We start from the raw sequence: 22896 nt of genomic DNA on the forward strand, positions 1-22896 counted from the left end.
TGATAACATTTGAAATAGTTCTTGCCTTTCTTTATTGTCCTAGATTTCATATCTTAGAATTGCAAATTTCTCTAAATCAATTTGTTTTATTTATTTATTTATTTTTAAATGTTTATTTCTTTTTTTTTTGAGAGAGACAGAGAATCTGAAGCAGAGTCCAGGCTCTGAGCTGTCAGTGCAGAGCCTGATGTGGGGCATGATTGTGAGATCATGACCTGAGCCGAAGTTGCAAGCTTAACCACCTAACTGGCTAAGCCACCCAGATGCCCCATCCCTTAATCAACTTAAAATCTGCAATCGAACCCCAGTAAGGATTTTTTCTTCCTCTTCAGGGAGGTCCAGTAAAAGCCTTAACACTATACTCTCTTATTCTGCTGATTATGTTTAATTCGTTGTAAATCTCAGTGGGAGTGTATTTCTTGTTTCTGTAGTGGCTTTTTATTTTACAGATTTCCTTCTCTAACTGGGACACCATCCTTGGGGACTTGTTACCCAAACATAACGACAGTGTTTTGTGTGAGCAGAGCAGGTTTGGAAGAAGAGAGAGGACCCAGCTCCATTCCTTTTACTGAGAAATCATCAACATATAACATTATATTAGTTTCAGGTGTGTAACATGATTTAATATTTGTATATATTGCAACATGATTACCACAATAATTCTAGTCAACATCCATCACCACAGATAGTTCTGTTTTTTCCTTGTGATGAGAAATTTTAAGATTTATTTTCCTAGCAACTTTCAAATGTACAATCCAGTATTGTCAGCTACAGCCACCATGCTGTACATTACATTACTAGGATTTACTTCGTTTATAACTGGAATTTTGTACCTTTTGACCTCCTTCACTCATTTTGGCTATTCCTACCTCCTGCCCCCGGCAACCACCAATCTGTTCTCTGTATCTATGAGTTCTAATTAAAAAAATTTTTTTAATGTTGTATTTATTTTTGAGAGAGAGAGAGAGAGAGACAGCATGAGCAGGAGAGGGACAGAAAGAGAGGGAGACACAGAATCTAAAACAGGCTCCAGGCTCTGAGCTAGCTATCAGCACAGAGCCTGATATGGGGCTTGAACCCACAAACTGTGAGATCATGACCTGAGCCAAAGCCAGATGTTTAACCGACTGAGCCACCCAGGCACCCCTCAGCTCTAATTTTTTTTTTAATTTAAATTTTAGTTAATACATAGTGTAATACTGGTTTCAGGAGTAGAATTCAGTGATTCATCACTTACATACAGTACCCAGTGCTCATCCCACCAAATGCCCTCCTTAATACCCACCACCCATCTGGCCCATCTCCCACCCACCTTCCTCCATCAACCCTCAGTTTGTTCTCTATCCTTAAGAGTCTCTTATGGTTTGTTTCCCTCTCATCTCTTCCTCGCCCCTCCCATATGTTCCTGTGTTTTGTTTCTTAAATTACACACATGAGTGAATTCATATGGCATCTGTCTCTCTTTGATGGATTTATTTCACCTAGCATAATACATTCTAGCTTCGTCCATGTCATTGCAAATGGCAAGATTTTGTTCTTTTTGATGGCTGAGTAATATTCCATTGTATATATGTACCAATTCTTTATTCATTCATCAGTCAATGGACATTTGAGCTTTCTCCATAGGTTGGCTATTGTTAAAAATGAATTCAGCTATATTTTGTGCCCTTTCCCTTCAGCTCAGTCTCTCCCCAGTCTCTTTCTGCTTCTTCCTTTCTTCCCCAACCTGCTGCAGCAAGTTTCCTTATCCCAGAGGAAACGGGATTGACAAACTATTGCTAAAAGTAGCACCTATCATGCCTGCTCAGGTGTGTGTCCTGGTGAGGAAATAAGAAAATGAATATGCAGGCTATAAGAACAATGGGGGTTATACCAACATCAGATGTTTTTGCATTATGATGAATGAGTGAATATTCATGGTAATGTTGATGAAGCATTAGCATGGTAAAGGGTGCCTGAGTCTGCTATTTGCCAGCTGTGTGGTCTTGGCCAAGTTGTTAAACCTTTTGAAACCTGTTTTCTCATCTCTACGTTGTGGAAAATAGTCCCTCCCATTCAGAGGGCTCTTTAAGAATCAAAGCATAGCACACGCCTAGACACATCAGACCAGATCTTAGCCATAGTCAATGATTGTTGTGAACTGAATGTTTATGTTCCCTGAAATTTATACATTGAAGCCTAATCCCCAGTGTGATGGAATTGGGAGGTGGGGCTTTGGGGAGGTGATTAAGTCATGATGGTAGAGCACTTATGAATGGGGTTAGTGCCCTTATGAGAAGAGACTTGAGATTGCCCCCTTCCCCTCTCCCTACCAGGTGAGGACACCAGGAGGAGGTGGCCATCTGCGAATCAGGAAAAGAGTCCCCACCAGACACAGATCTGTAGAACCTTGATCTTGAACTTCTGGCCTCCAGAATTGTGAGGACCGATGGTTGTTATTAAAGCCCCCAGTCTATTGTACTCCCGTTATAGCAGCTGGAACTGACTAAGACAATGATCAATAAATATCAGTGGTTGATTGTCATATCTCCCCAGAATTTTTTGTCCTCAAAGGGCCAGAAAGGTAGTCCTTAAAGTTAAAAAGTTAGTTTCATAACATCTATGAGTCGTGGGAGAAATGGGGAGAAAAAAGCAAGAAATTTGGGGCAGAGGAGCCTTCCTGAAACTCTGAAATCATCCCATATGGGCAACCACCTGAGTGTGATACTACTCTGTATTGGAGTGGTGACTTCCAATTTACTTGAAATTTCGCTACTGTACAGAGAAGCCCATGTAATAACTGACTCCATGAATGGAAGATTGTGCGTTCTAAGTTAACAGTCTTTTCAAACCCACAGAGGCTGGTTATTACTTCGTATCTCTCACTATCATATGGTCTGCTCACCTGTGGGTCATCACCTTTGCCCCTTGTTTGTGGCAAAGGAGGCACAGGAGGCAGGGAGCTTTGGTGCAAAAAGGGCCTTGGTAATGAGGATCGGGTAAAGAGGTGGAAATAAGGAGGGGAAGAGAAGAGAAGGGAGTGGTTGAGCACAAAGTGCTAGAGGAACCGCTCTCCTACTATCATTTTTAAGGGTTTTTTTTAAGTTCTTTTTTTTTTTTGAGAGAGAGAGAGAATGAGCAGAAAGGGGCAGAGAGAGAGAGAGAGAGAGGGAGAGAATCCGAAGCAGGCTCCACACGGTTGGCGCAGAGCCCAGTGTGGGGCTGGAACCCACGAACTGTGAGATCATGACCTGAGCCAAAATCAAGTCAGAGGGTTAAACAACTGAGCCACCCAGGCGTCCCCTGTTATCATTTTTAGATGGAATCTTGGTCAACTCATACTATGTGCACCCTTCATAGAGAATGAGATGATTTTGGGTGGTATACATGTGAACGTTTTAAAGTTTCATTCTTGCTGATGGTCAGCTCCCGAAAGATCATCAGAACAAAACTGAGCAAGCAAAGCTGTTTATTAGACTTATTCCAAAAGCAGAGAGCACGCCTCTGGCAGTTTTAGTTACGCATCAGGAGGCAGCCCTCAAGAAAGAAAACTTACAGGTTTTGGGGTCTGGGCTCGAGTGGTTGAAGGTGGGTCTCTCAAGGCAGAGAATGGACTAGAATCAGGTTTGGGATGGGAGGACACAGCAAGGCGAGGATCTGCAGGGGTAAACTGCTATCTGATGTTTTCTCAGGTGGGCACACTGTTTTCCTGAATAAAGTCATTTGCAGAAATTTCCTGAAGCAAACAGCAAAGTTATTTATTGGTGTGCAATCTTATTTTCCTGGGCAAGGATTTCCTGGAACAAATGGTTATGTTCTGTTGACACAGAAGGACTCAGTTCTCATAATTATGTGTTTAGTTAATGGGTATTTGATAATATATAATTGGCACCTCAAACCACTAATCTGGAAAACGATATTATTTAGGACAACAGAGAAGTAAATTAAACTTAAAGATAAAAGCTGAGCTGATCAAGGAAAAGTAATAATATAGGTGATATAAATCATGACAAAAATTGTGAGTACAGTATATGAACAACTGAAGTGTGAAAAACACTATTCAGTACTAGAAGATAGTCCTGGAGGAGGCTAGACTGAAGGACAATCCTCTTATGGGGAAAGCGTGTATCCCACAGCTGAGTCATCAGAGAGAGCCAGGGGTAATGAGTAGGATTGGCAGAGCTGGTCACCTGCCCTGGGAAGGGCCCTCCTGGTGCTCCCTGGGTTTAGGGTCATCTCTGTTGTGCAAATGAGCTGAGAGCAAGAAAAGTCCCTCTGTCTGGAAACTCTGACTTACTGGTGGGTCTACTTGGGGTTTGAACTTTCAAACAGGAAGTAGCAGCTGCTGCTGGAAGATCCTATGCAAGGCAGATGGATTCCCCATTAGTGGCACCTGCCATTGTGGTCACCCAGATGCCAACTGCATAATGTAGCAAAGAGGCACTGAGACTCAATGAAGGGCAAACCAACCAGAATGCCTCGGTGATGGATATTTTGAACAAACTGAAAGGGAGAGGCGGAAGAGACAAGGGCAGCTTCTGGTTTTCTAGAAACCAGAGCCGTAGCAACTTCTGTGGCGGAGTTGGTATAGGAGAAGCAGGACAAATCCTAGGCAATTCAGGCCAAAGTTAGCTTGACTTTGAGTAGCGGTACCTTTAGGACCATATAGAGAACAGCCTTTCTTAGGTAGAAAGCCCAGGACCAGGGGAGAATCTTGTAGTATGTGCTGTGCTCAGGTACCGCTGAGACGAAATAAAGCAGTCAGGGTCAGGGAGATGATGGGGGTGGGAAGGGAGCAGGTGGAAGGAGGAAGTCCCTTCATGTTACCGAGAATCTCACTCCAGTGCTCACCAGTGACTTGAATCATCCCGAGACCTAACTCTGAGGAACTTCATCCAGCATTCTACTCAAACCAAAGAAGGTGAGGCTCGCCTTGTAGCAAAACCAAGGGAACTGGGCAAGGAGCCATTCTGAAAGCAACCCTATTACCCTCCTCAAAGATAAGAATCAAATATTGCCAGTATTCTGCAAATCAACCATTCCTAATGATTTGTGTGTGTGTGTGTGTGTGTGTGTGTGTGTGATGGCTGCAGTTTTGCTCACCGCTGTGTTACCCCCTGTCAGCTTCTCTGACCAGTGTTGTGTGGTGGTTGGAATTTGGTTTTAATAACACCAGGCTCCCAGGCATCTTTGCCATCAGCAGGTGACCTAAAAAATGGACAATTCAAAAAATGAAGCAAAGCAAACAGCAGGCAATGGCCTTACCAGCACCAAAGAAACATCCAAGTGATAAAGTTGAAGACTAACCAAGATGTGGACATTTGAATATTTACTATTATTGCTTAGGAAACAAGCAACTAGAAAAGGAAAATGTCAGCGGATTTTTTTTTTCCCAGCAAGCCAAGATCCTGAGAATGACTGTTCAAAACACAGGAGAGCAGCCTCCCTGTTTGAGCAGACACGAGGCTTATGTGTTTTTTTTACTGTTTGGGTAATATGAGTTGAAAGAAGAAATATCAATAACACATGTGGAGAATCCCAACCAAAGAAATCTGAAACATATAATAAAAGGTTTTGTCCCCCCCATTTCTGTTCATTTTGGATGCCGGTGTTAAACTTCCAAGTGTTACGATGTAAAAGGAAATTTTATACCCCTCTTCTTTATTTCTAGGATGAAAGAGGCTAACATTTTTGTTTTTTTAATGCGATTTTCTTTGAAAATGTGCAATACATTGGCGGCTCAGTCAGTGGAGCCTACTTAAAAAAGGAAAAAGTGCATTGCAAAATTCCTCAAAAAGTGTTTACCCTTGAAAGGAAAAAGCACGGCTCCACCACTCAATACCCAAGTCACCATACGCATGATGCTTATTTGCCCTGAGTCTGGTGTTTTCCCATTTGTGCCTGATGATGTCATGAAGACCACGTGACGGAGTATATGCAAAATGTTTGGCACATTGTCAGGACTTAATACATATTTGCTATTAGCTATTGTTTGTTTGTTTGTTTTTATGAACCTGATGGGGAGTGGGGGATGGGGGTTGCTTTGGGATTCCTGCTTCCTGTGGGTCTGGCAGGAGAGAGAAGTGAGCCGAAGCGTGAGCGGGGCCAGGGCAAGAGGCACACAGGCAAAAGTCCACGGTCTTTGGGAAACTTATAATTTGCTCATGTCATCTATATTCCTGGTTAAAAGAAAAAAAAAAAAGACCAAAAACACACAAACCTCTAAGATTGGAAGACAAAAGGAGGAAGATACTGAGGGAAAATGATGAGAAATGCTGATTTTGCTACTCTGAGCCTATAGGGAAAGCTTCCATGTGATAGCTTATTTGAACCTATGCTGCTTGAAGAAAGGAAACTCAGCAGAGAAAAACAAACAAACAAAAAAATAGGGTGAATAAAGGCGGCTGAGAAAGCCACACAGCCCATGTGTTGGAGAGATGTGCTCATGAAGGGATAGTCCCTGAAAAGGGGTAGATTTTAAAAAGTATGTAAATATACCCAGTTACAGTTTTTTGAAACATTATACTCACGTTGACAATAATTAGAAGACAATTTGTCATAATTTGAATATATTGCCTGGTCAAGCTCTAAAGATACTTAAATTCAGTCTAAAACGTTAATGAAGCACTACAAGATAATTTAATATTACTTTACAGTTGTTTTAATTAATTCAGCATTGTTTCAGTTGATTCCTAGGCTATCACTTTTGATAAGTAAATGCTCCCTCATTTTGCTGTTACCTTTCAAGGCAGTGTCTGACACATCTATATATAATCACTATTGAAACAAAAACACAAGAACTCCTTGGGAGAGATGGGGCGTTGGGGATACCACCATGGGTCATATGTCACAGGGTCCTTATTTATTTATTTAAAAATTTTTTTAACCTTTTTTCATTTTTGAGAGACAGAGAAAGAACAGAGTACAGGTAGGGGAGAGGCAGAGAGAGAGGGAGACACAGAATCTGAAGCAGGCTCCAGGCTCCCAGCTGTCAGCACAGAACCTGATGCAAGGCTTGAACTCACAAACCATGACATCATGACCTGAGCCGAAGTTGGCTGCTTAACCGACTGAGCCACCCAGGCGCCCCACAGGTTCCTTAGTTTTAAAAAATTTCCATGTGGCCTTCCCTAGTCTAGTCCTCTTTTATGACCCTGATTCACGATTCTCCAGATGTGGCATGAAACCCACTGTATTATAAGCACCTGTTGATTTGTTTCTCCCTCTTGGATGGCAAACTGAAAAGGCAGATGATAAATACATGTTGACTTAGAGCACAAATCTGAAGGAGGAGCAGGGGCAAGTGCTTTGAATCTTGGAGAGGAACACTGGGCAGAGGGAATAGCTGAACAAGTGCCTGGGAGGGCTGGGCATGATCCAGGAGCTGGGGTGGGGGTGGGGGTAGAAGTGGGGGTTGAAGTTTGGGGGTATAGGGGGTGCAGAACGATTGGAGTGAGACAGAACACAAGAGCCCCCAGAGAGGTAAATGGGGCTTGTAGATTGGGTAGGACCTGGTAGTCACTGTAAGAACTTGGCCTTTTATTCTGAGTGAGTTGAGAGTCCATGGGGGATTTTGAGCCGAAGAGTGAAATGATCTGGCTTTTCAAGTTGAAAGGATCCCTCTGGCTGCCAGACTGAGAATCAGCATGAGAAAGCAAAGACTAAAGGAGCAAAGACCGTGAGCAAATTATTGTACTCCAGGCAAGAAAGTGTGGTGGCTTCCCTTTGGAGGGAGTATGCAGGTCAGGTTCTGGACTCACTGAGCAGGTTGTGAAATGGGAGAGTCAGAGGAGGCGAGCACCACCCCAAGGCCGTTGGCCTGCGTGGCTGGAGCATGGAGTTGCCTTCTAGAGTGGATAAGGGGAACAGGTGCCCTGTGTGGAGAAGCCCAGGAGTTTAGTTTTGGACATATGAAGTTTGAGATCCTTATTAGGTACATTTTTTTTTTATGTTGAATTCTCCATCCAAATTGGAGAGTTGGTGGTGTTTCTTTTTCAGTATTACAGTCTATCAGGAACTGAAAGTTTTCGTAACAGTCTGGCAGGAACTGAAAGCATGGTGGGGGGAGGGGAGGGTTTGAGTATTTTTGTTTAAACATAAGGAGACAGGGGTGCCTGGCTAGCCCAGTCAGAAGAGCATGCAACTCTTGATCCTGAGGTTGTGAGTTCAAGCCCCATGTGTGGCATAGAATTTACTTAAAACAAAACAAAACAAACAAAAAAACCTACAACCTACAAGGAGACAGATTTATACACACAATCCCATTGTCCTTCACCAAAGAATACAACATTTGAGGCACTTTCAACTGCCCGCCCAGGGCTATTAGCACTCAGTGTTGTGGGTTTTTGGATTAAGGTAATTCTAAAGGAAAGTTTGGAATTCTCAAATGTATGTGGGGCTCTCTTTGGAGAGGCAGTCTGCCATGGGCCCTGAATGTCCCTGTGTGCTCTTGTTGAGTATGCCTGATTGTTAGGTCCATGCATTTCCTGATACAGAGCAGTTTCTCTAGTTAGTCACATTAAGTAGGTCAGAGCAGAGGGGGGATGACTTGTCTTTTGCCTGCCCAAGGGCTGGGGCCTTGACCCTATGTTCCTCTTCTGCATGGCAATCCACTGTGTATGCTGGTGTCACTTGGGACCATGGTATAAACCCTGTGTTACATGGGGGCAAGGGAACTTATGAAGCAAAGGTGCTAGTGTTGTTAGTAATAAAGGTACTCTGTTGTTAGTAATGAAGTCCTTTGTCTCTGACCCAGGAGTCTTGTGTCTTCTGCCAGCATCCGTGAAACAGGAGCAGGGTAACTTGTTAGTGTGGAAGGTGGGTAAAATTTCAGACCCTTCACATTTCTTGACCAGTCTCATCTCCTCAAAGGGGTTGTCTGAAGCCCACGCAGGGGTGGAGAGGTAGTTTGGGTAAAATAGAAAGAGGATCAGGGCAGATGTCCCAGGCCCTGGACGGAAGGACTCTATTTCCTCTTGTGGACTGTGCTTGTGGATGAAGTACTTGATGGCTCAAAAATAAAGAAAACTGATTACATGGAGCTGAAAGACCTAGGCTAATTTTCAATTTGTTTATTTTGCTTTACTCACCACCTAGGAAGTGGAAACCTTTCCTACAATTCCTTAGGATTGAGTAAAAGATGGGGACAAGTGGAAAGGTCATTTTCAGGGTGAAGGCAGCAGATTGTGATGGCTGAAAATAAAGGAAATCCCAGTCCACTTTTGCCTGGACAGGTAGTCAGGCCACAAAAAATGCAGCACCTTTATTTTTATAAAGAGAATCCATTTGCATTTATTTTTAAGAAACTCAAGACCGGCTAGGTTCCTGGAGTGCTGAATCTTTCCCATTCACATTCATTGCCCTTAAGACCACCTCCCTCCCTTGTTGGAACTGCCCTTGCTGTGCTGGGGTTGGTGGGAAGGGGGGCAGCCCCAGTGATCTAGAAGAGTCACTGACTGTCTACAGGAATAGCAGAGGGAGGCATAATTTCATTAAGTGTCCACCTTTCAGAAGTGTACATTACTAACTTAGCAACGTACTGACTTTATGCAGTATTGCAAATCTAATTTATATACTATGTGCCGTGTAATCCCTCTTCCTTCTATTGGAGCTCATCTTTTGAGAGTTGATACCAGTGATGAAAAAGGGAGGGAAATCATGATGGTGCTTGTCTTGAACCATCAACACAGAGAACACACAGATGAATCAATATTGTACCAATAGGTTTGACTGAGGTATAGTGGAATTTTATTTTCCCACCAGTGATTTCCTCAGTGGTTTATCCTATGTTCCCCTCTAACTACTCCAACCCTTCTGGCTGCCTAAAGTCTGTGCCTAGAGGGTTAAAGAAGAGGATTAGAATGGCACTCTGGGACAAAGGATACATAAATAAACTTTTTTTTTAGAATGAGCTCACGTTTTTTGCCCTAAAAAAGTAAGAAATGCTTGAATCCATTCTTGTCTTTATTCTTCTGAACTATGCTGCCAATCCAAATAGGCTGCCAATCCAAATAGATGAGAATGTGGGAAGATGATGGAATTTAGAGATGACAGAAACCACTTTGATAAGAAGTGAGAAGCTCTGACTTATTTTTTTAAAGTTTATTTATTTATTTTGAGAGAAAGAAAGAGAGACAGAGAGAGGGGATGTGTGGGCATGGGTAGAGGAAGGGCAGAAAGAGAGAGAGAGAGAGAATCCTAATCAGGCTCTGCACTGTCAGCATGTAGCCCAACACGGGGCTCGAACTTATGAATTGTGAGATCGTGACCTGAGCCAAAATCAAGATTCAGATGCTTAACCAACTGAGCAACCCCAGGCAACCCAGGAAGCTCTGACTTCCATACATATATGATACTTTTGTTTTACTTAGTGTGTTGGCTAAATGAAAAAAGAACATTTTTTCATTATCTTCTCCCATGCAAAATAGTCTACCTCATCTCAATTTGCAAAATTTCTTGTTTACTTCCTTTACTCGGTATTCCAGGTCTTTGTATAAAAGGACAGGCATTATATCTCATGCTGAAATCCAGATCACTGATGTCCAGATTAGATTCTAGTCATTTCCATTCTATTTTGCTATCATGTCATACAACCAAAAACGTTTTAATTGTGAACAGTCTCTGAATCAGGTCTCCCGCAGTAGAGTTGGTGAATTAATGGAAGTTTCCGCATCATTTAAAAAACGAGGAACATTAATACAAATGCTTATTGTGTCTACAGCAGGGATTTTGTGGGTAATCACTGTCTGCTTGAATCCAAAGACAGAGAGATAATTACTTGCTTCCCTGGAGAACGGTCTGTGGAGAAAAACACTTTCAGTTTTGTTGTGGAGAAGCAGCACTAGGTTAAGAAAGGAAAGAAACAGCGGTTTCAAGTGTTCTGGGAAGGATGGACTGATGGCTTGAGGAAGGAAGCATTTGCACTGGGGAGTTTTGGGTAGAGAGGAGTTCTTTCAGATTCTGAGCCTTTTCTGTGAGTTCTAGACTTTCTCCAGGTTCATGGGTTGGATAAGCCAACAAAGCTATTTTTCAGAAAACATGGACAGTGGATTATTACTTTTCCATAAGGAGGGCTCTATTCATGTGCTGTCCACTCCTAGAACATAAACATAGGATTTTCCAAAACCAGCCACGTGTGACTGTTGAGCACTCTCAATGCGGCCAGTTTGAACTGAGATATGTTATAAATGTAAAATACACATCAGATTTTGAAGACCTAGTATGCCAAAAAAACTGAAACATCTCATTAAGTTTTACAATGCTGACATATCAAAGTGATAGTATTTTGGATATATTGGATGAAATAAAATATACTGTGAACATTAATGTCACCACTTTCTTTTTACTTTTAAAAATGTGACCACCATTGGGGCGCCTGGGTGGCTTAGTCGGTTAAGCGTCCGACTTTCGCTTAGGTCATGATCTCGCAGTTCATGGGTTCGAGCCCCGCGTCGGGCTCTGTGCTGACTGCCAGCTCAGAGCCTGGAGCCTATTTCAGAGTCTGTATCTCCCTCTCTCTCTGACCCTCCCCTGCTCACGCTGTCTCTCTCTCTCTCTCCTAGAAATAAATAAAAATATTTTTAAAAAATGTGACCACCGTAAGATTTTAAGTTAGATGTATTTCTTTTGGAAAGCTCTGCTCTAGAAATTCAGAAAAATAGAATAATTGCAGGTCAGAAAGGGAGAAGGAACACAGAGGGGGAAAAACCAAGTGTGTTGACTTTTCTTCCTCCTCTAGGTCCTGAGGAATTTAGGGAAGGGAAAAAAACTTTTTTCTCTTAGAATTTTAGAGCCAAGGCCATTAGAAATGATCTAGTCTGATATATCTTAAAGAACCTTGGGAAATTTGGAAGTAATCTATAACTGCAGACCCCAGCTTGAGAAGCAATGATAGAATCCAAGAAACTTATTTTGTACATTCAGGTAATCAAGGCTCAGGAGACTAAGTGACTTCAGGGCACCTGGGTAATTAGTGGAGATGTAAGACTGGAAGCCAGGTCTCCCCTACCCAGTCTGTTCTCTGGTAGCCTATGGAAGTGTTTGTTTAGTTATTTCCACAAATGTTTCAGTATACATGGAAAAGTGATATGTCTCTACAGCAAAAGGAGAGTATATCAGGATAGACTTGAGTCAAAAAAAGTCAAATTCAGTTCACTTCCTTTCACTCAATGGCTATACATTTCCATATTTCCCATTTTATCCCAAATATTCTTAAAATCCTCATTTGGATTTTATATTCTATTTTCCTGCACCCTGAAGAGAGAGAGAGAGAGAGTGCATGGGAGGGGCAGAGAGAGAGAGAGGAAGACAGAGGATTCAAAGCAGACTCAGTGCAGCCAGTGCAGAGCCCGACGTGGGGCTCGAACCCACAAACCATGAGCTCATGACCTGAGCCACTTAGGTGCCCCACCCTGATGAGCCTTTTAAAAAACTTATTTTGATATCTTCTTCTATGGATCCTCACATGGTATGAGGGGGTTATATTTCCATTTTAGATCCCTGTCTTCTTCAAATTCAGAAGTTTCCTCTTCAAAATATATACCCTTTATCTGCTCCAAGTCTTTTCTCCAGGACTGCTGTTAGTAAAACACATGTCATGCATCAGTGGTGTCTTATGGCTTCTCTGCTGCTGAGGCAGCTGAGAGGTTGGCCCCAGACAGTACCCTCTGGTAAACTGCTCAGAGTTTCCTCTGTAGTAACACGGTGTTCCCTTACAACATAAAAAGTTCCTTTAGAAAGTTCCTGGAATGTGCCTGTGCCCTGTCCAGGCCTTCTGTACCTTTTCTCTTGCTTGGTGTCGATAACCCTAGAGAGGTATCTGGTGGCCTCTGCCATGGCATTTTCTCATCTAAAAAGTCCAGCCTTTCGTTCAAGTTCGTGGCCCCTGGGACAGTTGTGAAATTGGCCTTAATGATTATACAAAAATGTTCTCCACTTCTCTTTGTCCACTCTGAATGCTTTAGAATTATGAACTGTAATTAGCACTGTCCACCGTCTTTAAGGGAATCTGGAAAACCCACAGCACATTCTCTCTGTGTCTACTCTTAAAATTTAGCTTTCAGAAACTTTGTGATTACTTTCCAGAAGAAAGATGTTATGAGGAAATAGTCTAAAGAATTGACTCATACTGGCTAAGTAAGTGTTCCTGTTCATTCCGTGATGACTAACAGCATTCTTCTGGCTGTTAAGTGTGATGATTTCAATAATTATATTGTGTAACCAAAAGATGGCAGTGCTCACTCTTCCTGTTTTCTGTGTTAGGACAAAATGGAAAGGTCATCTTGTTCTTCCATTTTTTCCTTTACTCATCACAGAGTGAAAATAGTGAATAAAAGTTACATAAGCAAATAGGGTGAAATATATCCAGAGCCTCTTTAGTATAACACTGATAATTTGCTAAGGGCAATTCTGTGGCAAAAAGAATATAAGACATTTTCTTTTATTTACTCGATTTACTTTTTCTGGTTGCTTCTATTTCTGAACATTTAAAACACTGCCTCCAGAAAACCTCCATGATACTTTCCAAATGACAGAGAATAGGTAGATCTCACTGGTAGCTGGTAGTTCATGTCTGTCTGTGCCAAGAGAATACTGACTAAAATAAAATCCAGCAATAGTGCATTTCTTGGTTATTATACTTCCCCAAATTATTGTCCCATTAACCCCTACCCCATATTTTCTAGGCATCAATTTATCTTCAAATCCCAGCGATTTTTTTTCTTTTACAACTTTACTTTCTTGTAAGTTAATGTCACTTAACAATGAGACCAAAGATTTGGTCATCTAAAGGATTACACCTACACCTGTGCCCTGCTTAAATAGAAAGCCATGCCATCTGGCAGAGCCAATAAGTAATTTAACTCTTACTGGAGCTGAATGCCTCCAAAATTAATGATTTCAATTCATCCTATTCATTGATGAAATCAGGTGGCTACATACAAAGCAGATTTGTGTTGATAGATTGCATGTTGTAGTCAGACCTGAATTCACATCCAGACCTTACGAGGCACTGTGATTAGGAATAAGTTACTCAACTTTGGGCAAGTATCATCCTAAGGAAAAATGATGATAAAATACCCAGTTTGCAGGCTTGTTGTGAGAATAGGGTGAAACAATTGGTTTATGTGGACATAGCTCCACTGGAGAACAGTAGTCAGTTAACCTATGCCTTCTTCCTTCCTATTAAGAAAACACATACTTATATGCACTGTTGTTGTTTGGTCAGTAAAAAAGAATAAATAACAGAACTATAAATAAATAACAGTACAAATTCTGTTCCTTTGGGAATAAATATTTAATTGATTTCTATATTCCATAGGGGTTATTGTTTAAATTTTTAAAAATAGTTTATTTATTTTTGAGACAGAGAGAGACAGAACATGAGCAGGGGAGGGTCAGAGAGAGAGGGAGACACAGAATCTAAAACAGGCTCCAGGCTCTGAGCTGTCAGCACAGAGCCCGATGCGGGGCTCGAAACCACGAACTGTGAGATCATGACCTGAGTCGAAGTTGGACACTTAACCGACTGAGCCACCCAGGCGCCCCGGGAGTTATTGTTTAAATCATTCATTTAGCAACTCCTTCAGTTGTGACATGTATTGATTGCCGGGGCCTTGCTAAGTGTCTACATGGATTGACTCCTTTAACTCATAGCACCCCTAGAACAAGATACTGTCATCCCCATCTTACAGCTGGGGAAATGGAGTTACAGAGCGGTTAAGCAACTTGTCCAAGGCCACACAGCTAATAAGATGGAAAGCCTAGCATTTAAGAAGTCTGTCTCTAGAATCTAGGTTCATAACCATTACACGACTCCACCTCTCTATTTACCCTGATAAAAAAGAAGATGATAAGTGCCTTGAAAGGGAGTCTTCTCCTCTTTCTCCTCCTCCTCTTCCTTCTTCTCCTCCTCTTCTTCTGTTCTTTAAGAAAAATTTTATTTTAGCCTGCCCAGTGCCGCCTTCTCTGTGCAAGGCCGTAGCCCCAGAACCAGCCCCCTTAACCCATGTCTGTTACTCTGTGTGGAAGCACTGCCTGCATGTCAGACAAACTGCCCTACAAAGTCGCTGATATCAGCTTGGCCTCCTGGGGACACAAGGCCCTGGTCATCGCACAGAATGAGATGCCAGGCCTAATGCGCATGAAGGAGATGTACTCAGCCTCCGAGCTGCTGAAGGACACCTGCATGGATGGGTGCCTACACATGATGGTGGAGGCATGGGAGCTGAGATGCAATGGCCCAGCTGCAACATCTTCTCTACCCAAGACTGTGCCATGGCTGTTATTGTCAAGGCTGGCATTCCAGCCTGTGTGCCTGGAAGGGTGATAAGGTCGAGGAGTACCTGTGGTGCATTCAGCAGACCCTATACTTCAGGATGGGCCCCCCAACATGATTCTGGATAATGGAAATGACCTCAAAAACCTCATTCACACTAGGTATCCACAGCTCCTATCAGGCATCTGAGGCATTTCTAAACAGACCACATTGGGGGTCCACAACCTATACAAGCTGATGACGAAGGGGAAGCTGAAAGTGCTTGCCATCAATGGCAATGACTCTGTCAATAAGAGCAAGTTTGGTAACCTGTGTGGTTGCCAGAAGTCTCTTATAGATGGCATCAAGTGGGCCACAGATGTGATGATTGCAGGTAAGGTCGCAGTGGTAGCAGGTTATGGCAGTGCGGGCAAAGGTCGTGTCCAGACCCTGAGGAGTTTCAGGACCTGCATCATAATTGCAGAGATCAACTCCATAATGCCCCATAGGTTGCCATGGGGGGCTATGAGGTGAGGCCTGTCAGGAAGGCACTGTACTTGTCACCACCACGGGCTGTACTGACATCATCCTCAGCCAGCACTTTGAACAGATGAAAGATGATGCCATTGCGTGTAACATTGGACACTTTGACGTAGAGATTGATGTCAAGTGGCTTCATGAAAATGCCATGGAGAAAGTGAATATCAAGCCCTAGGTGGACTGAAAAACGGTTTAGAAAATGGACACCATACCATCCTGTTGACTGAGAGCCAGCTGGTCAACCTGGGCTGTGCCGTGGGCCACCCCAGCTTTGTGATGACCATCTCATTCCCCAACCAGGTGCTGGTACAGATAGAGTTGTGAACCTATCCAGACAAGCACCCTGCGAGGGTACACTTCCTGCCCAAGAAGTGGGATGAGGCAGTGTCTGAAGCTCATTTGGGTAAGCTCAATATGAAGTTGACCAAGCAGGCCTTGTGCCCAGACTTGTCCCGTGATGGTCTCTTCAAGGCTAATTATTACCACCACTGAGAACCAGGCCTATTGTTTGCCTTTTAGCTGGTGGCCTCGCTGGGGTCCCACTTCTCTTCCCCAAGAGCAAATGACACCAACTTTGAGATAGGCTTGTTAATGTCCCTCATTGACTCCCTGGGGCTGGTCACTCAGTCTTTAGCCTCTGCTGCATCCCTCATACTGCTTCAAGTGTGGCAGGGGAATTGAGAAGCCCCTCTGCAAGCCCTGGTCATGACAGAAGTACACAGGAAATACCCACAGGGAGCCAGGAGCTCAGGGGTTTTAGAACCACTTGCTCAGTCAGTTCTTACCTAGACTGGAAATGGGCAGTAGTGGTCACAAAGCCCATGCACTTTACCATCTACCCTCCCTTGGCCTATGGACTTCATATCCATGTTCTTAGTTTACTGGTTCACTAGTTCCTCAGCCCATGACAGACGAGAATGAACTATATCAAAGGGCAGGGAGGAACTATCGGGAGTTTGTTCCTGAGAGCCTGGCTTAGTGCTAGGCATTTTGTTGTTTAAGAGGTTTCTCAGAACAGTTAGGTCAGTGCTTTCAGTTCCCATTTTACAGAGCTTCAAATCTACTGTTCAGTGACAACCAAAAAAGGACAAAGGAAGTAACAGCTAGAGGTTGAGAGGGGCATAGATCTGCCAGCTCTTTGTAACATGATGGTTCCTATCACACTCTGGATCAAAAAGTTTAATTTGGTTTATAATGCTTAATTAAGGTTTATAATGTTAAAAGAGAGCAGGAAGGTGGGTAAATTTTAAAAAGTGGTGCCTAAAATTTATTTTATTGTGGGAATAACACTTAACATGAGATCTACTCTCTTAACAAAATTTTAATTGTATGATACAATATTGATAAACACAGTGTTGCACAGCACATTTCTAGAACTTATTCATCTTGGTTCATTAAAACTTTGTGGGGGTGCCTGAGTAGCTCAGTCAGTTTTGGCTCAGATCATGACCTCACAGTTCGTGAGTTCACAGTTCGTGAGTTCAAGCCCTGCATTGGGCTCTGCACTGGCAGTACAGAGCCTGCTTGGGATTTCCTCTCTCTCTCTCTCTCTCTCTCTCCTTCCCCTTCTCCCCACTCACACCGTCTCTGTCTCTGTCAATGTAAATAAATAAACTTAAAAAAAAACCTTTATGCCCATTGACTAACAGCTCCCCATTTCTCCTTTCCCCTAGCCTGTGGAAACCACCATTTTACTCTTTGAATGATTCTAAGAATTTGACAAGTTTAGGTCCCTCATATAAGTGGAATCATGCAGTATTTGTCCTTCTGTGACTGGCTTATTTCACTTAGCATAATGTCCCCAAGGTTCATTGAATTGTCACATACTACAGAATTTCTTTATTTTTAAAACAATTTTTAATGTTTATTTATTTTTGAGAGAAAGAGAGACAGACAGAGTGCAAGTGGGGGAGAGGCAGAGAGAGGGAGACACAGAATCTGAAGCAGGCTCCAGGCTCTGAATTGTCAACACAGAGCCCAACACAGGACTTGAACTCACAAACCATGAGATCATGACCTGAGTGGAAGTCGGATGCTTAACAGACTGAGCCACCCAGGCATCCTAGAATTTCTTTATTATTTTAAGGCTGAATAATATTCCATTGTATGAATATACTGCATTTTTTTTGTCCATTCATCTGTGGTTGGATATTTAAGTTGTTTATACATCTTGACTGTTGTGAATAGTGCTTCAGTGAACATAGGAATGCTAATGTCTCTTCAAGATCCTGATGTTGATTCCTTTAAGCAAATATCCAGAAATAGGATTGCTAGATCAGATGGTATTTCTACATTAATTTTTTGAGGATCCCTATTGTTTTCCATAGGAGCATTGCCACCTGCAGCACACAAGGCTCTCAATTTCTCCACATCCTCACCAAAACCTATTGTCTTTTTTTAAATTTTTTTAATGTTTTATTTATTTCTAGGAGAGAGAGAGAGAGAGACAGCGTGAGCAGGGGAGGGTCAGAGAGAGAGGGAGTCACAGACTGAAACAGGCTCCAGGCTCTGAGCTGGCAGTCAGCACAGAGCCCGACGCGGGGCTCGAACCCACGAACCGCGAGATCATGACCTAAGTGAAAGTCGGACGCTTCACCGACTAAGCCACCCAGGTGCCCCGATTGTCTTTTTTTTCTTTTGGTAACAGCCACCCTAATAGGTATAAGGTTGGGGAATGGAGACTATCATACCCTGTAATCGCAGCCCAAAGGCAATGTGGCTTGGCTGCTAAGTCAAAGGGTCCCCAGCACTAAAATAAATGGTGTCAGCAATGAGGGCATAGAATTTGGGGTGGACCAAAATCAAGAGTTGTTTAGGTGAGCTTGAGCAGGCAGCCATTGGAAAATGAAAAGAAATGTGCCTTGCTTACTAGCCAGAGCAGCTCTCTCCCCTTGTACTGTCTCATCCCTTCATCTTCCTCTCCCTGGCTTTCAGCAGCTCTAAGGGGGGGGGGAAAGGGGGGTTACAGGCAGGGCTAGGTCTTCCTGGGCCCAAGGAGAACAGAGGTCATATACAGCCATTTATTATTATACAGCCAAGTATTTTGGGGAAGTTCGGTGTTGGGGTGGAGAGCACCGTAAACTCTTATGGCTCTATTGAATACAGGCACACATGTGACCATCACATCTTTAGGGAGAAGGACACTCAGATTCAGCTGATGAGATCTGGGGAGGGATCTCACCAGGGAAAGGAGGCTAACATGAACTTGTGGGTGGGGCCTTTGGTGCACACTTTGTCAGCACACCATTCTTGCATTTACATTTGAATATATAGGAGGAACTGGTGTGTTACATACTTGTACTCCCCAGTCCCGTAAGTGCCGTAAGGGACCCTCCTGATCTGGATGAGCCATTGGGGAAGAAGAACTGGTGAGGCAAAATTCCCTGCCACTTGGCACCAATGAGTGAGTCAGGATTTAGTACAAGGGCCTCTACCCTCTGATGTTCACTAAAGAGAGATATCTTGTTGTGTTAAGTCAGAGGTCTCAGTCTCAGTGATCCAGACTTCCGTGTTATCACACCTCTGTCTGCAGGGGTGTCTGATAACCCCCAACCACGTTCTGCTCACCAAAAAACCTCTGTTGGTACTATGTGAGTAGATGCCTATGATCAATACTTTCAATGATCAAGGAAAAATTGCCACCTGTGGGGCCTCCAGCCACCAGAAAGGAGGCCAGTGTGGTGAAGACAGTACATGTCAGGACTTTGGCAGTCTGTCTGGTCCTTCACACGGCCCTGGCAGGCAGAGTTCTAAGATGGTACGTGACCTTCTCCTGGTTTTATTCCCATGATTGTGTCATGTTACCTGCCAAAGATTTTGCAGATGTCATTAAGGTTAATAACCACTTGAACTTAGCCTAGGGAGATTATCTGGGTGGATCCAACCTCCCATGAGCCCTTTACAGCCCTGAGTTTTCATCAGTTAATAACAGAAGAGGAAGTCAGAAAGAGAAGAGGCAGGGGAAGATTTGATACCATTTTTGGCCTTCAAGATGGAGAGGGCAATGCACGAGGGTTGAAGATTGGCTCCTAGGACTGAGAGTGACCTCCTGGCCAACAGCCAGCAAGGAAATGAGGATCTCTGTCTTACAAGTGAACAAACTCCAGATAAGAGCCGAGGCTGACTCTTGTCCTCTTGGATTCAACCACGTGAGACCCTAAGCAGAGGACTTAGCCAAGCTCACCCAACCTTCCAGCCTACAGAATAGTGAGGCAATAAATGGGTGATGTTTTAAGCCACTGAGTTGGTAGTAATTTGTTTCACAGCAGTGGAAAATGAACCTGAAAATCAGCATCCTTCAAGGGGGCCCAGAGCAACTAGCTGCATTAGAAGCCATCCAGCAACTTAAAAATTTTTTTTCATTATATGAAATCAATTTTTAAAATAAAAACATTGGCACTTACTTTTAAGTTAATTAATTGGTGAAACCATTTTCTTTTGTAGAACACACGCTGACATTAAAATAGAGTAAAGAAAATAGAGTAAAGAATCTACAAAAATTAGTTCTGATTGTTGTATTCACCCAAATTTTGTGTCTGCACATGTGAAATAACATTAAATTTCTCAAACATGTTATATGCAGCACTTTTTAAAAAGTGCACTGTTGGGGCGCCTGGGTGGCTTAGTCGGTTAAGCGTCCGACTTTCGCTTGGGTCATGATCTCGCGGTTCGTGGGTTCGAGCCCCGCGTCGGGCTCTGTGCTGACTGCCAGCTCGGAGCCTGGAGCCTGTTTCAGTCTGTGACTCCCTCTCTCTCTGACCCTCCCCTGCTCACGCTCTCTCTCTCTCTCTAGAAATAAATAAAAAAAAAAACCTTAAAAAAAAATAAAAATAAAAAGTGCACTGTTTTTCACTGCTATGGTCTTCATAAAGGATTTGGCTTGAAGTTTAATAAAAAACCCAGGTACTACAATAACTTTGCTGTATTTTTAAACAGTATACAGAACAATTTGAGTCAGCATGCAAGCAACTTCTTTTCTTTTCACATACCTGTATTTAGGGAAAACTATACCCATTTTGGCAAAATTAAATCTCAACACAAATACTACAAGAAACAGTGTTAAAAAGACCAGTGTGACTGGCACATAAAAATCAAATCTCTTATTGATTATTAATAAAAATTCCCAATCATGTAGTAAGCACAGGGAGATCCAGGCTATAGGGGTTCACTCTCTGGAATAACACCTTTAAGTAATTTTTTACAACTTTAGTATTAAGCTCTAAAGTGTCTGACAAAAGTCTGGAATTATTTCTGGAGCTGCTTGTAGGGAGTGAAGATGTCCTTGTTGAGATATGGACACTGTCTGAGATTGATGATTTTCAATGTTACCGCCTACTCACCTAAGCCAGTAATATCTGCATCCACCAGGTAGAGTTTGTTTTACAGGTGCTAGGAAACCTGGGGACCTCTGAAGTCCTACAATCCAAATGACCTCCCTTGAGCTCCAAGTCTCTGTTCTTGCCAATTCAAATTTCTGGCAAAGAGAGGAAAAGGGAGGTGGACCTTCAAGGGCCATAAAGTCTCCATTTCTCCCTGCCGGGTCAGTAAAGGCCTCTATTGCAAATGAATTGCAATTGAACTTCTCCTTCTGTCCCATCCTGTTTCCCCTTTCCTCTTACACATGGTGTTTCCCAGTAAAGTCCTGCATAAAAATCTCTGCCCCTGAGTGTTTTTCAATGGAGGGTAGGAGTGAAAAGTGGGGCAGGAGATACTTGATCTTTGGCATCAAGTATATATAACTGTAGTGTCTAAGCCTCTAACTACTATTCTTCACTACTTCCATTCTCCAAGAACTGGCTTTAGTTTCAATAATTGGGAGCAGTGCCTTAAAACTAAAAACTTGAATGGACCTCAGCCCAGGATTGTATTTTAAGGTACAAAGGTCTACCCCCTGCCTGAGTGGCTCAGTTGGTTAACTGTCTGACTCTTGGTTTCTGCTCAGGTCATGATCAAATGGCTACTCTTGGTTTCAGCTCAGGCCATGATCTCGTGGTTTATGGGCTCCATGTTGACAGTACGAAGCCTGCTTGAGATTCTCCCTCTCTCTGTCGCCACCACTCTCTCTCTCTCAAAATAAATAAATAAACTTGGGGTGCCTCGGTGGCTCAGTTAGTAAGGCACCGGACTCTTGATTTTGGTTCAGGTCATAATCTTGTGGTTCATGAGTTCGAGCCCCATATTGGGCTCTGTGCTGACAGTGTGGAGCCTGCTTGGGATTCTCTCTCCATCTCTCCCTCTGCCTCTTCCTCTTTGACTGAAAATAAATAAATAAACTTAATAAATAAACGAATACATTTTTTAAAAAGGGCTATCCCCAAGTCCAATGGCAGTCTTTGGTTTATCACATGATCGATCACAACCTTCTACAAGGCAGGGTGGGGAAGGGGAGAACTGAGCTAAGTTCTGAATTTTGTTGAGTAAGGGAGTTGGTTGTGGACTTGAGAGGAAGAGGGAAGGGGTCCTAACACAGGTTTCAAGAAACTGAAATCAGTGTTCTAGAAACATTTTGGAAACTTTAGTGGGGAGGATGCAAAGAGAACAGAGTAGCAGCACACTTGCTATCCTTAGAGGCAGCTGATCTGGGGAGACACTTTGCTTGCAAAGCCATCTAGTGATCCAGTTGCTATGGCAGCAATAGTAATGCTCTACTGCAGACTCCACATGAGAAACACTCCTCTGACTTTCATTCTTCCTTTTTCCCCCAATATTTTGAAATATGCTTTTGAAGTAAAATATTCAGGGCTGGTGACCTTCCTCTGGTGTGTAGTAAGGCAAAGCTCTTTCTCTCTTGGATCCTTTTTACACATAAAACCAACACTTTAGTACTTGTGATTTGTGTAGAATTTTAAAAAGAGGGTTTTATGTAGCTGTGGCCACACAGTGAGGTGAACATGACCATGTCACAAATATTCAACAGCTCCTTAGCTGTCTAGGTGAATTGTAGAATTGGATTTCTCTTTGCACTTCAAAGAAAGTAATTTGTTTATTAAAGTGGTACATGTCTTATGTCTCCCTTTTTCATTAGCCAGTTTTAAATAAGTGATTTTTTGTTAACTATTTGCTTAAATAAATCATTGCAAGTCAGGAGGTAGAAGAAATTAAAATGATTGTAAATTAGTATAATT

General features: G+C 42.7%; 1 pseudogene; it reads left to right on the forward strand.

The window, feature by feature from the left end:
- The first annotated feature begins 15016 nt into the window (after positions 1-15016).
- LOC144243163 (adenosylhomocysteinase pseudogene) lies at positions 15017-16264 on the forward strand (annotated as a pseudogene).
- The last annotated feature ends 6632 nt before the right edge of the window (positions 16265-22896 follow it).

The sequence above is a fragment of the Crocuta crocuta genome, unplaced genomic scaffold, assembly GCF_008692635.1.
Source record: "Crocuta crocuta isolate KB4526 unplaced genomic scaffold, BGI_CrCroc_1.0 scaffold26, whole genome shotgun sequence".
NCBI lineage: Eukaryota > Metazoa > Chordata > Mammalia > Carnivora > Hyaenidae > Crocuta > Crocuta crocuta.